Genomic DNA, 12891 nt, shown 5'->3' with positions numbered 1-12891 from the left:
AGGCTAACGAATGAACATTCGCTGTCCGCAGCTAACGGATGAACGGCGTTCGTTAAGACGAACGTACGGACAAACGTCCTCTATTTAACTAAACCGAAGAAAAACTGAACAAAACTAATCTATACTAAAAAAACCGAACTAGGGTTTCTAAAAAACCCGAATGGTTTTCTCACGAAAACCGGCGGCGGCGGCGGTTACCTCCGGCGAGACGGCGCGGCGAGGTGGCGGCGGCGCGGTGAGGTGAGGTGGCGGCGCGGCGCGGGCGGCGGTGCGGATCGGGCAGCGCTAGGGTTTCGGTGGGCGGCGGCGCGACTTGGGCCTCGGTGGTTCGCGGGTTGTGGCTTATAAAGCCGGCCGGGCCAGGAATCCTAGCTGGACACGGCCCGGTAGGTCGGTTCATTTTTTTAAAATAAATCCTGACATGGAAAAAAAAAAGAAATACTAAACGGACTCCAAAAATCCTGAAATAAATTTTCACGGTCCTCTAATAATATTGCGGACAAAGTGAACATTTATTTAGACCTCTAATACAATTTTGAAAAACGCGTATTTTTTTCTAATTCAAATAAAATTGCAATAAAATCCAAATAAAATATATTATTTGATTTTAATATTTTTCCTCTAATATTTCCTTTATTTTGGAGAAGTCATATTATCTCCTCTCATATATTTTAATTAGAAATATTTTCAGAGAGGAAAAATAATTAAAACCAAATGATCCTCTTTTCAAAATTTGAGAGAACTCAAATATGAAAATAACAAAATTCCCAACTCTCTCCATGGGTCCTTCAGTTTCTTAGAATTTCGAGGATTCGAGAAACAAAAATGTAGTAAAATATGATATGCATGAATGACCTATGTATAACATTCCAAATTGAAAATTTGGGATGTTACAAACCTACCCCCCTTAAGATGAATCTTGCCCTCGAGATTCGGGTTGGCTAGAAAATAGGTGTGGGTGGTCTTTGCGTAGATCATCCTCTCGGTCTCAGGTGGCTTCATCCTCGGTATGGTGGCTCCACTAGACTTTGCAAAACTTGATAACCTTGCTGCGAGTAACTCGGCTGGCAAACTCAAGAATCTTAACAGGTTTCTCCTCATAGGTTAAATCACTATCCAACTAAATTGCTTCCAGGGTCACGGTATCTCTCATAGGGATATCAGCCATCTCTGCATGGCACTTCTTCAACTAGGAAACATGAAATACATCATGAACTCCTGAAAGTCCTTCGGGTAACTCCAACTTGTAGGCTACCTCTCCCATACGCTCCAAAACACAGTACAGTCCTACAAATCTTGGAGCTAACTTTCCCTTAACTCCAAAACATTTAACTCCTCGCAGAGGTGACACTCGCAGATATGCTCTATCTCCGATTTCATAGATTACCTCCTTGCATTTTGAGTCTGCATAACTCTTCTGTCTAGACTGAGCTACCTTCGGTCTATCTCGTATCAGTTTAACCTTCTCTTCAGACTCCTTAATCAAATCTGGTCCAAACAAATGGTGGTCTCCTACTTCATCCCACATTAACGGTGTCCTGCACCTCCTTCCATACAGGGCTTTGAACGGTGCCATCTTCAACTGGCCTGGTAACTATTGTTGTATGAGAACTCCGCGTAGGGCAAGTTGTCGTCCCAACTAGATCCATAATCTAGCGCACAAGCTCTCAACATGTCCTCCAGAATCTGATTTACTCTCTCAGTCTGTCCATCTGTCTGTGGATGAAAAGAAGTACTAAACTCTAGCCTGGTTCCCAAAGTCTGGTGCAGCTGGAGCCAAAACTTTGAAGTAAACCGCGTTCCTCTATCTGATATGATGGTCCTCGGAACTCCATGCAGACATACGATCCTGGTCATATACATCTTGACTAACTTCGCACTAGTATAAGTGGTCTTCACGGGGATAAAGTGAGCTACTTTGGTCAAGCGGTCCATTACTACCCAGATAGAATCATATCCCGATCGGGTCCTGGGTAATCCGGTGATAAAATCCATGCCAAGCTTGTCCCACTTCCATTCGGGTATCGACATAGGCTGCAGTAATCCTGCTAGCTTCTGATGTTCTACCTTCACTCTCTGACATACATCACATACGGCTACATACTCGGCAATATCCTTCTTCATACCAGTCCACCAGAAACATTCCTTCAAATCCAAATACATCTTGGTGTTTTCGGGGTGTATCGAGTATGGCGAGTCATGAGCTTCCTGAAGTATCAACTTCTTGATCTCTGCATTATTGGGCACATAAACTCGGTCCTCAAACCATAAGGTGTCGTTCTCATCCTCATGAAAACCTTTGGCCTTACCTTCACTCATCTTCTCCTTTATTTTAGCAATTTCCTTGTCATCCTTCTAAGCTTCTCGGATCTTTCCCAACAATGTAGACTGAACTTCCATTACTGCAACAAAACCTCTAGGAACAATCTCCAAACGAAGGTCCCTGAGATCTTCTGCTAACTCCTTTGGCAAACCTCCTGTTACTAAGGTATTGGCATAACTCTTCTGGCTCAAAGCGTCTGCTACGACATTGGCCTTTCCTGGATGATAGTGCAATTTCATATCATAATCCTTTATGAGCTCCAGCCATCTCCTCTGCCTGAGGTTCAACTCCTTCTGTGTGAAAATGTACTTCAAACTCTTATGATCCGTGTACACATCACAATGGTTTCCAATAAGATAATGTCTCCAGGTTTTGAGTGCATGCACTATAGTTGCTAACTCCAAATCATGCGTGGCATAATTCAACTCATGTGATTGAAGTTGACATGAGGCATATGAAACAACTCTTCCATCTTTCATAAGTACACCTCCAAGTCCTAAATAGGATGCGTCACAATACACTTGGAAATCCTTACGTATATCTGGCAGAATCAGCACTGGGGCGTTAGTCAAATGTCTCTTCAATTCCTGAAAACTTGCCTCACATTCGTCCGTCCATTTGAACTTAGTGTCCTTCTTCAACAACTCTGTCATGGGCTTCGCAATCTTAGAGAAATTCTCAATGAATCTCCGATAATATCCCGCGAGTCCTAGAAGACTGCGGATCTCTCCCATTGAGGTGGGTGCCAACCACTCTGTGACTGACTTAGCCTTCGTTGGGTCTACTGATATACCTTCTCCGGATATAACATTTCCAAGGAATCCAACTTCCTTCAGCCAAAACTCACACTTGCTGAACTTGGCATACAACTGATGTTCCCTGAGTTTCTCGAGAACTAAAGGCAAATGCTCCTTGTGTCCTCTTCATCCTTTGAGTATACCAAGATATCATCAATGAACACCACAACAAACTTATCCAAGAATTCCATGAACACCTTATTCATCATACTCATGAAATAGGTAGGGGCGTTAGTCAATCCAAATGACATAACCGTGTACTCATATAGCCCGTACCTTGTGGTGAAAGCTGTCTAAGGTATATCCTTTTCTCGAATCTTCAGCTGGTGGTATCCTGATCGAAGATCGATCTTTGAAAACACTTTAGCTCCTTGCAATTGGTCAAACAGATCATTGATCATCGGCAGTGGGTACTTGTTCTTGACCGTCACTTCATTCAATGCGCGATAATCAACAACCATCCTCAGGGATTTATCTTTCTTCTCAACCAAGAGCACTGGGGCTCCCCATGGTGATGAACTTCGCCGAATGTAACCTTTCTCCAATAACTCCTTGATTTGCTTCTTAATCTCCTCTAGATCATTTGCGGGCATCCGGTATGCACTACAAAAAAAAGACACATCCGTGACATTTTGGGACGAATGAATTTTTTTCTGTCATAATTATGACACTTCTATGACGATAATTGTGACAAAACCCGGTATCATCATAGATGTGGTGGGGTCCTACTTCTATGACAAAAAATCATGACAGAAAATGGGCTTTTCGTCCTGGGCGGGCCGGAGACGCAGCTGCATGACATTCTTTGGGTCATCCATGACGGAAAAAACTATGGTAGAAGCGAGGGAGAGGAAAATATCGGGGTGTTCCCGGTTACGGTGGGTGGTCGGGGCCGAGTGATGCACGTTTCTCTCGTACACGCACGCAAGTGGGTGCGAGGCGTTGGGCTCTAACTGAACCCGAGCGATTGCACTGCAGGCTACGCGTTACTAAACCTGAGCGATCGATCGATGGTTGTTAACTGAACCCGAGCGATCGATCGATGGCTACTGCTGCTAACTGAAGCCGATCGATGATGCCTCTGGATGAACAGTGAGCGTTGCTGGGGGGGTTTGGATGAACAGTTCCCGATGGGGGTGGATGAACAGGACCCCGTGGTGTTACCTCTGGATGAACAGTGAGTGTTGCTGGGGGGTTTGGATGAATAGTTCCCGGTGGGGGTGGATGAACAGGACCCTGTGGTGTTGCCTCTGGATGAACAGGACCCCGATCGATCGAGCCGGTTGGGGCTGGATGAACAGGACCCCGTGGAGGGCTGGATGAACAGGACCACACCATGGAGGGCTGGATGAACAGTAGATGGTGGAGGGTTGGATGAACAGTAGCCCGTGGAGGGGTGGTTGAACAGGAGCCCGTGGAGAGGGCTGGTTGAACAGTAGCCGGTGGAGTAGCGCGCGGTGGAGGCTGGATGAACAGGAGCCCGTGGATGAATAGTCGCAGCTGGAGGCTGGAGGAGGTCAACGGTGGATGAACAATAGCCCGTGGAGGCTGGAGGGGGTCGACGGTGGAGATGAACAGTATCCCGTGGAGTCCCGTTTTGCGGTACGCCACACCGCTCCCGATGAACAGGACCCCTGTTTCGACCGTAGCGCTCCAACACAAGTCCGTTTCCTCCATTTTGCGGTACGCCACACCCCTCCCGATCAACAGGACCCCCGTTTCGACCATAGAAGGTCCGCTTCCTCCGTTTCGCGGTACGCCAGACCCCTCCCGATGAACAGGATCCCGTTTCGAACGTGGCTGGTCGAACACAAGGCCATTTCCTCCGTTCTGCGGTACACCATGCCTCGTTTCCATCGTCTATTCCGTGCAAGCCGGTTGGCTCCCATGCGTTCTGTTGCCTCCCAATGAACACGACACATTCTGTTGCCTCACCATGAACACGACGACGACGTAGTTTCTCCGTTCCGACTCAGCCATGTACACGAGCCCTGGCCGTACATATGCGCGAGTAGGCGTTCGAGACCCCGCCCATATGTACATACGTGGTCGTATTTTCTTTCTTGCACACTGGCCGCTGTACGTACGTGCACATGCTACATGCGCGCCTCAACTACGACACGTGCGCGCTCTACATCGACCAGTATGTACGGACATGTTCGAGACCAGAATGACAACGCTATGTACGCTTCGACCAGGTGGGTCCCGACTGTCAGGCACTTCCTTGCGTGCGAAGATATAGCTGGTGGGTCCCAATAGTCAAGGGGGCGAATCGTTTTTTTCCCCCGACGCACTTCCTTGCGTGCGAAGATGTAGCTGGTGGGTCCCAGCAGTCAAGGGGGAACGTGTTTATCGCGAAATACGGTGGCCCGTCCGATGGGTCCCCACTGTGAGGTACAGGAATAATTATTTTGCGCGTAATAAGGAGGCACTTCCTTGCGGCTGAAGTGGATCCAGCTGTCAGCCTCTCCACATACAGTACTCTTCCGATTGAAGTCGGTCGTTGACCACATTGACCACGCCGCGCCAAGAGCACCAAGGCGGCGGACGACGGCTAGGCCTAGGAAGGGGACGATGCGGACCCAGGGAAGACGCGGCAGTGGATGCCCATGCATAGAGGAGTATGAGGGTTCACTGGTTCACTTCGGTGTGAGGCTGCCGTCGCCATAGAATAATAGGGGGTGTGGGTGAGTAGAGGGATGGCCTAGCCAGCGGTTGGAGTAGTAGGGGCCGGTGAGGCCTCCGCCGCATCGCAACTGGCCACGGGAGGTAGGAGCACGAGGCACGACCGGTGCTGGTTTGGGCGGCTGGAGCAAGAAGACCAGAGGTTGAAGAAGCACTACGGCTGTTGGACGGACATCATAGGTCACCGGAGCTAGGATTGTGCATATTGACTAAGTTGACAAAGCCCTCCGTCCCCGTCAACTTAGTAGTCCCACAAGTCAGCCTGCCACTATACTGGGTCCTAGCTAGCTGGGGGAGTATTCATTTTTTTGTGTAATAAGGAGGCACTTCCTTGCATGCGAAGATATAGCTGGTGGGTCCGAGCTGTCAGCGGCGGTAACGTTTTTTTTATGAAATAGAGAGGCCCTTCCGGTGGGTCCCAGATGTCAGGTGGAGGAATCATTATTTTGCGCGTAATAAGGAGGCATTTCCTTGCGTGCGGCCCTGGACCCAGCTGTCAGCCTCTCCACGTCCAGTCCACTTCAGATGCATGTCAGTCGTCGACCAAGTTGACCAGGCCGCTGATACGTCCATTTTGCATCATGCTTTTATATTGATATTTATCGCATTATGGACTGTTATTTCACTTTATGTCACAATACTTATGGCTATTCTCTCTTATTTTACAAGGTTTACATAAGGAGGGAGAATGCCGGCAGCTGGAATTCTGGGCTAGAAAAGGAGCAAATATTAGAGACCTATTCTGCGCAACTCCAAAAGTCCTGAAACACCACGGAACATCTTAAAACAAATAAAGAAAAATCATCGCCAAAGATGAAGGCTAGGGGGACCACACCCTGCTCACGAGGGTGGGGGGCGCCCCCCCCTAGGGCGCGCCCCCTACCTCGTGGGCCCCCTGGTGGCTCTCCGATGTCCATCTTCTCCTATATGAGGTCTTTCGATGAGAAAAAAATAGGAAGGAACTTTTCAGGACGAGACTCCGCCGCCACGAGGCGGAACCTTGGCAGATCCAATCTAGAGCTCCAGCAGAGCTGTTCTGCCGGGGAAACTTCCCTCCGGGAGGGGGAAATCATCACCATCGTCATCACCAACGCTCCTCTCATCGGGAGAGGGCAATCTCCATCAACATCTTCACCAGCACCATCTCATCTCCAAACCCTAGTTCATCTCTTGTATCCAATTCTTGTCTCAAAGTCCGGGATTGGTGCTAGTAGGTTGCTAGTAGTGTTGATTACTCCTTGTAGTTGATGCTAGTTGGTTTATTTGGTGGAAGATCATATGTTCAGATCCTGTATGCATATTATTACCCCTCTGATTATGAACATGAATATTGTTTGTGAGTAACTATGTTTGTTCCCGAGGACAAGGGAGAAGTCTTGCTATTAGTAGTCATGTGAATTTGGTATTCGTTTGATATTTTGATAAGATGTATGTTGTCTAGCCTCTAGTGGTGTTATGTGAACGTCGACTACATAACACTTCACCATTATTTGGGCCTAGAGGAAGGCATTGGGAAGTAATAAGTAGATGATGGGTTGCTAGAGTGACAGAAGCTTAAACCCTAGTTTATGCGTTGCTTCGTAAGGGGCTGATTTGGATCCACATATTTCATGCTATGGTTAGGTTTACCTTAATACTTTTGTTGTAGTTGCGGATGCTTGCAATAGAGGTTAATCATAAGTGGGATGCTTGTTCAAGTAAGAACAGCACCCAAGCACCGGTCCACCCACATATCAAATTATCAAAGTATCGAACGCGAATCATACGAACCTGATGAAAACTAGCTTGACGATATTCCCATGTGTCCTCGGGAGCGCTTTTCCTATTATAAGAGTTTGTTCCGGCTTGTCCTTTGCTACAAAAGGATTGGGCCACCTTGCTGCACTTTATTTACTTTTGTTACTTGTTGCTCGTTACAATTTATCCTATCACAAAACTATCTGTTACCACTTATTTCAGTACTTGCAGAGAATACCTTGCTGAAAACCGCTTATCATTTCCTTCTGCTCCTCGTTCGGTTCGACACTCTTACTTATCAAAAGGACTACGATAGATCCCCTATACTTCTGGGCCATCAGGACTCTTTTCTGGCGCCATTGCCGGGGAGTGTAGCGCTTTTGGTAGGTGGAATTTGGTAAGTAAAAAATTTATATAGTGTGCTGAAATTTACCGTCACTTGTTACTATGGAAAGTAATTCTCTGATGGGCTTGTTCGGGGTATCTTCACCCCGTCCAGTAGAGCAAAGAGTTGCTCCTCAACCTACTGAACCTATTGAAAATGAAACTCCTTTTGAATCTCCTTCGGGTATGATGGAAAAACTGTTATCTAACCCTTTTATAGGAGATGGAACAAAGCATCCTGATGAGCACTTATGTGGATGTAGTTTGTGGATTATTTAAGCTTGCAGGTATACCCGATGATGTTGCTAAGAAGAAGGTCTTCCCTTTATCTTTGAAGGGAGACGCATTGATATGGTATAGGCTATGTGATGATATGAGATCATGGGACTATAAAAGATTGAAGCTGGAAATTCATCGAAAGTACTACCCTATGCATCTTGTTCATCATGATAGCAATTATGTATATATAATTTTTGGCCTCGCGAAGGAGAAAGCATCGCTCAAGCTTGGGGGAGGCTTAAATCAATGTTATATTCATGCCCCAATCATGAGCTCTCAAGAGAAATGAATATTCGAAATTTATATGCTCGGCTTTCTGATAACAATCGTACCATGCTCGATACTTCTTGTGCTGGCTCTTTTATGATGAAGAATATTGAATTCATATGGAATTTATTGAATAGAATTTAATGCAACTCTGAATATTGGGACCTCGACGAAGGTAAGGAGTCAGGTATGACACCTAAGTTTGATTGTGTTAAATCTTTTATGGATACCGATATTTTCCGTAAGTTTATCACTAAATATGGACTTGACTCTGAGATAGTAGCTTCTTTCTGTGAATCTTTTGCTACTTATGTTGATCTCCCTAAGGAGAAGTGGTTTAAATATCATCCTCCCATAGAAGTAAAAGTAGCTGCACCTATTAAAGTTGAAGAAAAGACTGTCACTTATAATGATCCTATTGTTCCTACTTCTTATATTGAGAAACCACCTTTCCCTGTTAGAATAAAGGATCATGCTAAAGCTTCAACTGTTGTTCGTAGAAGCAATATTAGAACTTATACACCTCCTGAGCAAGTTAAAGTAGAACCTAATATTGCTATTGTTAAAGATCTCTTATCTGATAATATTGATGGGCATGTTATTCAGTACGAAGGTGAAACTGCTAGAATTGTTAAACCTTGTGATAAAGATAAACATAGACCTGTGGTAGGCGTGCCTGTTATTTCTGTTAAAATAGGAGATCATTGTTATCATGGCTTATGTGATATGGGTGCTAGTGCTAGTGTAATACCTATTGACTTATACGAAGAAATTAAGAATGAAATTGCACCTGTTGAGTTAGAAGATATTGATGTTACTATTAAACTTGCTAACAGAGATACTATTGCACCAATTGGAATTGTTAGAGATGTTGAAGTCTTGTGTGGGAAAACTAAATATCCTGCTGATTTTCTTGTTCTTGGTTCCCCACAAGATAGCTTTTGTCCCATTATATTTGGTAGACCCTTCTTAAATACTGTCAATGCTACCATAGATTGCAAAAAGAATGTTGTTACTGTTGGCTTGGATGATATGGTTCATGAGTTTAATTTCTCTAAATTTAGTAAACAACATGTGTGGAAGAATTATCTAGTAAGGATGAAATTATTGGTCTTGCTTCTATTGCCGTACCTCCTAGTGATCCTTTAGAACATTGTCTGCTAGACCATGAAAATGATATGTTCATGAATGAAAGAAGGGAAATAGATGAAGTATTCTTTAAACAGGAACCTATTCTGCAACACAATTTGCCTATTGAAATTTTAGGGGATCCACCTCCACCCAAGGGTGATCCCGTGTTTGAGCTTAAACCTTTGCCTGATAATCATAAATATGCTTATCTTGATGAAAAGAAGATATATCCTGTTATTATTAGTGCTAACCTTTCAGAGCATGAAGAAGAAAGACTATTGAAAACTCTGAAGAAGCATCATGCTGCTATTGGATATACTCTTGATGATCTTAAGGGCATTAGTCCCACTCTATATCAACATAAAATAAATTTGGAAGCAGATGCCAAACCAGTTCGTGATCCTCAACGATGTCTGAATCCTAAAATGAAAGAAGTGGTAAGAAAAGAAATACTAAAGCTTCTGGAGGCAGGTATAATCTATCCCGGTGCTGATAGTGAGTGGGTAAGTCCTGTCCATTGTGTCCCTAAGAAGGGAGGTATTACTGTTGTTCCTAATGATAAAGATGAATTGATTCCACAAAGAATTATCACAGGTTATAGGATGGTAATTGATTTCGGCAAATTAAATAAAGCTACTAAGAAAGATCATTACCCCTTACCTTTTATTGATCAAATGCTAGCAAGATTATGCAAACATACACACTATTGCTTTCTAGATGGTTATTCTGGTTTCTCTCAAATACCTGTGTCATCTAGAGATCAATAAAAGACTACTTTTACATGCCCTTTTGGTACTTTTGCTTATAGACGTATGCCTTTTGGTTTATGTAATGCACCTGCTACCTTTCAAAGATGCATGATGGCTATATTCTCTGACTTTTGTGAAAAGATTTGTGAGGTTTTCATGGACGACTTTTCCGTCTATGGATCCTCTTTTGATGATTGCTTGAGCAATCTTGATCGGGTTTTGCAGAGATGTGAAGAAACTAATCTTGTCTTGAATTGGGAAAAGTGCCACTTTATGGTTAATGAAGGTATTGTCTTGGGGCGCAAAGTTTCTGAAAGAGGTATTGAAGTTGATAAAGCCAAGGTTGATGCTATTGAAAAGATGCCATGTCCCAAGGACATCAAAGGTATAAGAAGTTTCCTTGGTCACGCCGGATTTTACAGGAGGTTCATTAAGGACTTCTCCAAAATTTCTCGGCCTCTGACTAATTTATTGCAAAAAGATATACCATTTGTCTTTGATGATGATTGTGTAGAAGCATTTGAAATACTTAAGAAAGCATTAGTCTCTGCACCTGTTGTTCAGCCACTTGATTGGAATTTACCCTTTGAAATTATGTGTGATGTTAGTGATTATGCTGTAGGTGCTGTTCTAGGGCAAAGAGTTGATAAGAAATTAAATGTTATTCATTATGCTAGTAAGACTCTAGACAATGCTCAAAGAAATTATGCTACTACTGAAAAAGAGCTTTTAGCAGTTGTATTTGCTTGTGATAAGTTCAGATCTTATATTGTTGATTCTAAAGTAACTATTCAAACTGATCATGCTGCTATTAAATATCTTATGGAAAAGAAAGATGCTAAACCTATACTTATTAGACGGGTTCTCTTGCTACAAGAATTTGATTTGCATATTGTTGATAGAAAGGGAGCTGAGAACCCCGTTGCAGACAACTTGTCCAGGTTAGAGAATATTCTTGATGACCCACTACCTATTAATGATAGCTTTCCTGATGAACAATTAAATGTTATAAGTACTTCTCATAGTACTCCATGGTATGCTGATTATGCTAATTATATTGTTGCTAAGTTTATACCACCTAGCTTCACATACCAGCAAAAGAAAAAGTTCTTCTATGACTTGAGACATTACTTTTGGGATGATTCACATCTTTATAAAGAAGGTTAGCTGGTGTTATTAGACGTTGTGTACCTGAGCATGAACATGAACAGATCCTAAGCAAGTGTCACTCCGAGTCTTATGGAGGACACCACGCCGGAGATAGAACTGCACATAAGGTATTGCAATCTGGTTTTTATTGGCCTACTCTCTTCAAGGATGCCCGTAAGTTTGTCTTATCTTGTGATGAATGTCAAAGAATTGGTAATATTAGTAGACGTCAAGAAATGCCTATGAATTATTCTCTTGTTATTGAACCGTTTGATGTTTGGGGCTTTGATTATATGAGACGTTTTCCTGCCTCTAATGGATATACACATATTTTAGTTGCTGTTGATTATGTTACTAAGTGGGTAGAAGCTATTCCAACTAGTAGTGCTGATCATAACACTTCTATTAAAATGCTTAAGGAAGTTATTTTTCCGAGGTTTGGAGTCCCTATATATTTAATGACTGACGGTGGTTCACACTTTATTCATGGTGCTTTCCGTAAAATGCTTGCTAAATATGATGTTAATCATAGAATTGCATCTCCTTATCACCCACAGTCTAGTGGTCAAGTAGAGTTGAGCAATAGAGAGCTCAAATTAATTTTGCAAAATACTGTTAATAGGTCTAGAAAGAATTGGTCCAAGAAACTTGATGATGCATTATGGGCCTATAGAACTGCATATAAAAATCCTATGGGTATGTCCCCATATAAATTGGTTTATGGAAAAGCATGTCACTTACCTCTCGAACTAGAACATAAGGAATATTGGGACATTAAAGAGCTTAATTATGATTTCAAACTTGCCGGTGAGAAGAGACTATTTGACATTAGCTCACTTGATGAGAGGAGAACCTAGGCCTATGAGAATGCCAAACTGTTTAAAGAAAAAGTTAAAAGATGGCATGACAAAAGGATACAAAAGCATGAGTTTAATGTAGGTGATTATGTTCTGTTACACAACTCTCGTTTAAGATTTTTTGCAGGAAAACTCCTCTCTAAATGGGAAGGTCCTTATGTTACCGAGGAGGTCTATCGTTCTGGTGCCATAAAAATCAACAACTTCGAAGGCACAAATCCGAAGTTGGTGAACGGTCAAAGAATCAAACATTATATCTCAGGTAATCCCATAAATGTTGAAACCAATATTATTGAAACCGTAACCCCGGAGGAATACATAAGGGACACTTTCCGGAGCGTTTCAGACCCCGAAAAGGAATAGGTATGTGGTACGGTAAGTAAACCGACTCCAAAACAATTTTTAAGGCAATATTTCTTTGTTTTGGAATATTTAGAAAAATAGAAAAATAAGTAGCAATCCGGGAAGGACACGAGGGCCCCACGAGGGTGGTGGGCGCGCCCTACCCCCCTGGGCGCGCGCCCCTACCTCGT

Source organism: Triticum aestivum, chromosome 7A (assembly GCF_018294505.1).
Source record: "Triticum aestivum cultivar Chinese Spring chromosome 7A, IWGSC CS RefSeq v2.1, whole genome shotgun sequence".
In the NCBI taxonomy this organism is placed as follows: Eukaryota; Viridiplantae; Streptophyta; class Magnoliopsida; order Poales; family Poaceae; genus Triticum; species Triticum aestivum.
The sequence above is the reverse complement of the archived record's forward strand: the minus strand, read 5'-3'. Positions refer to the sequence as shown.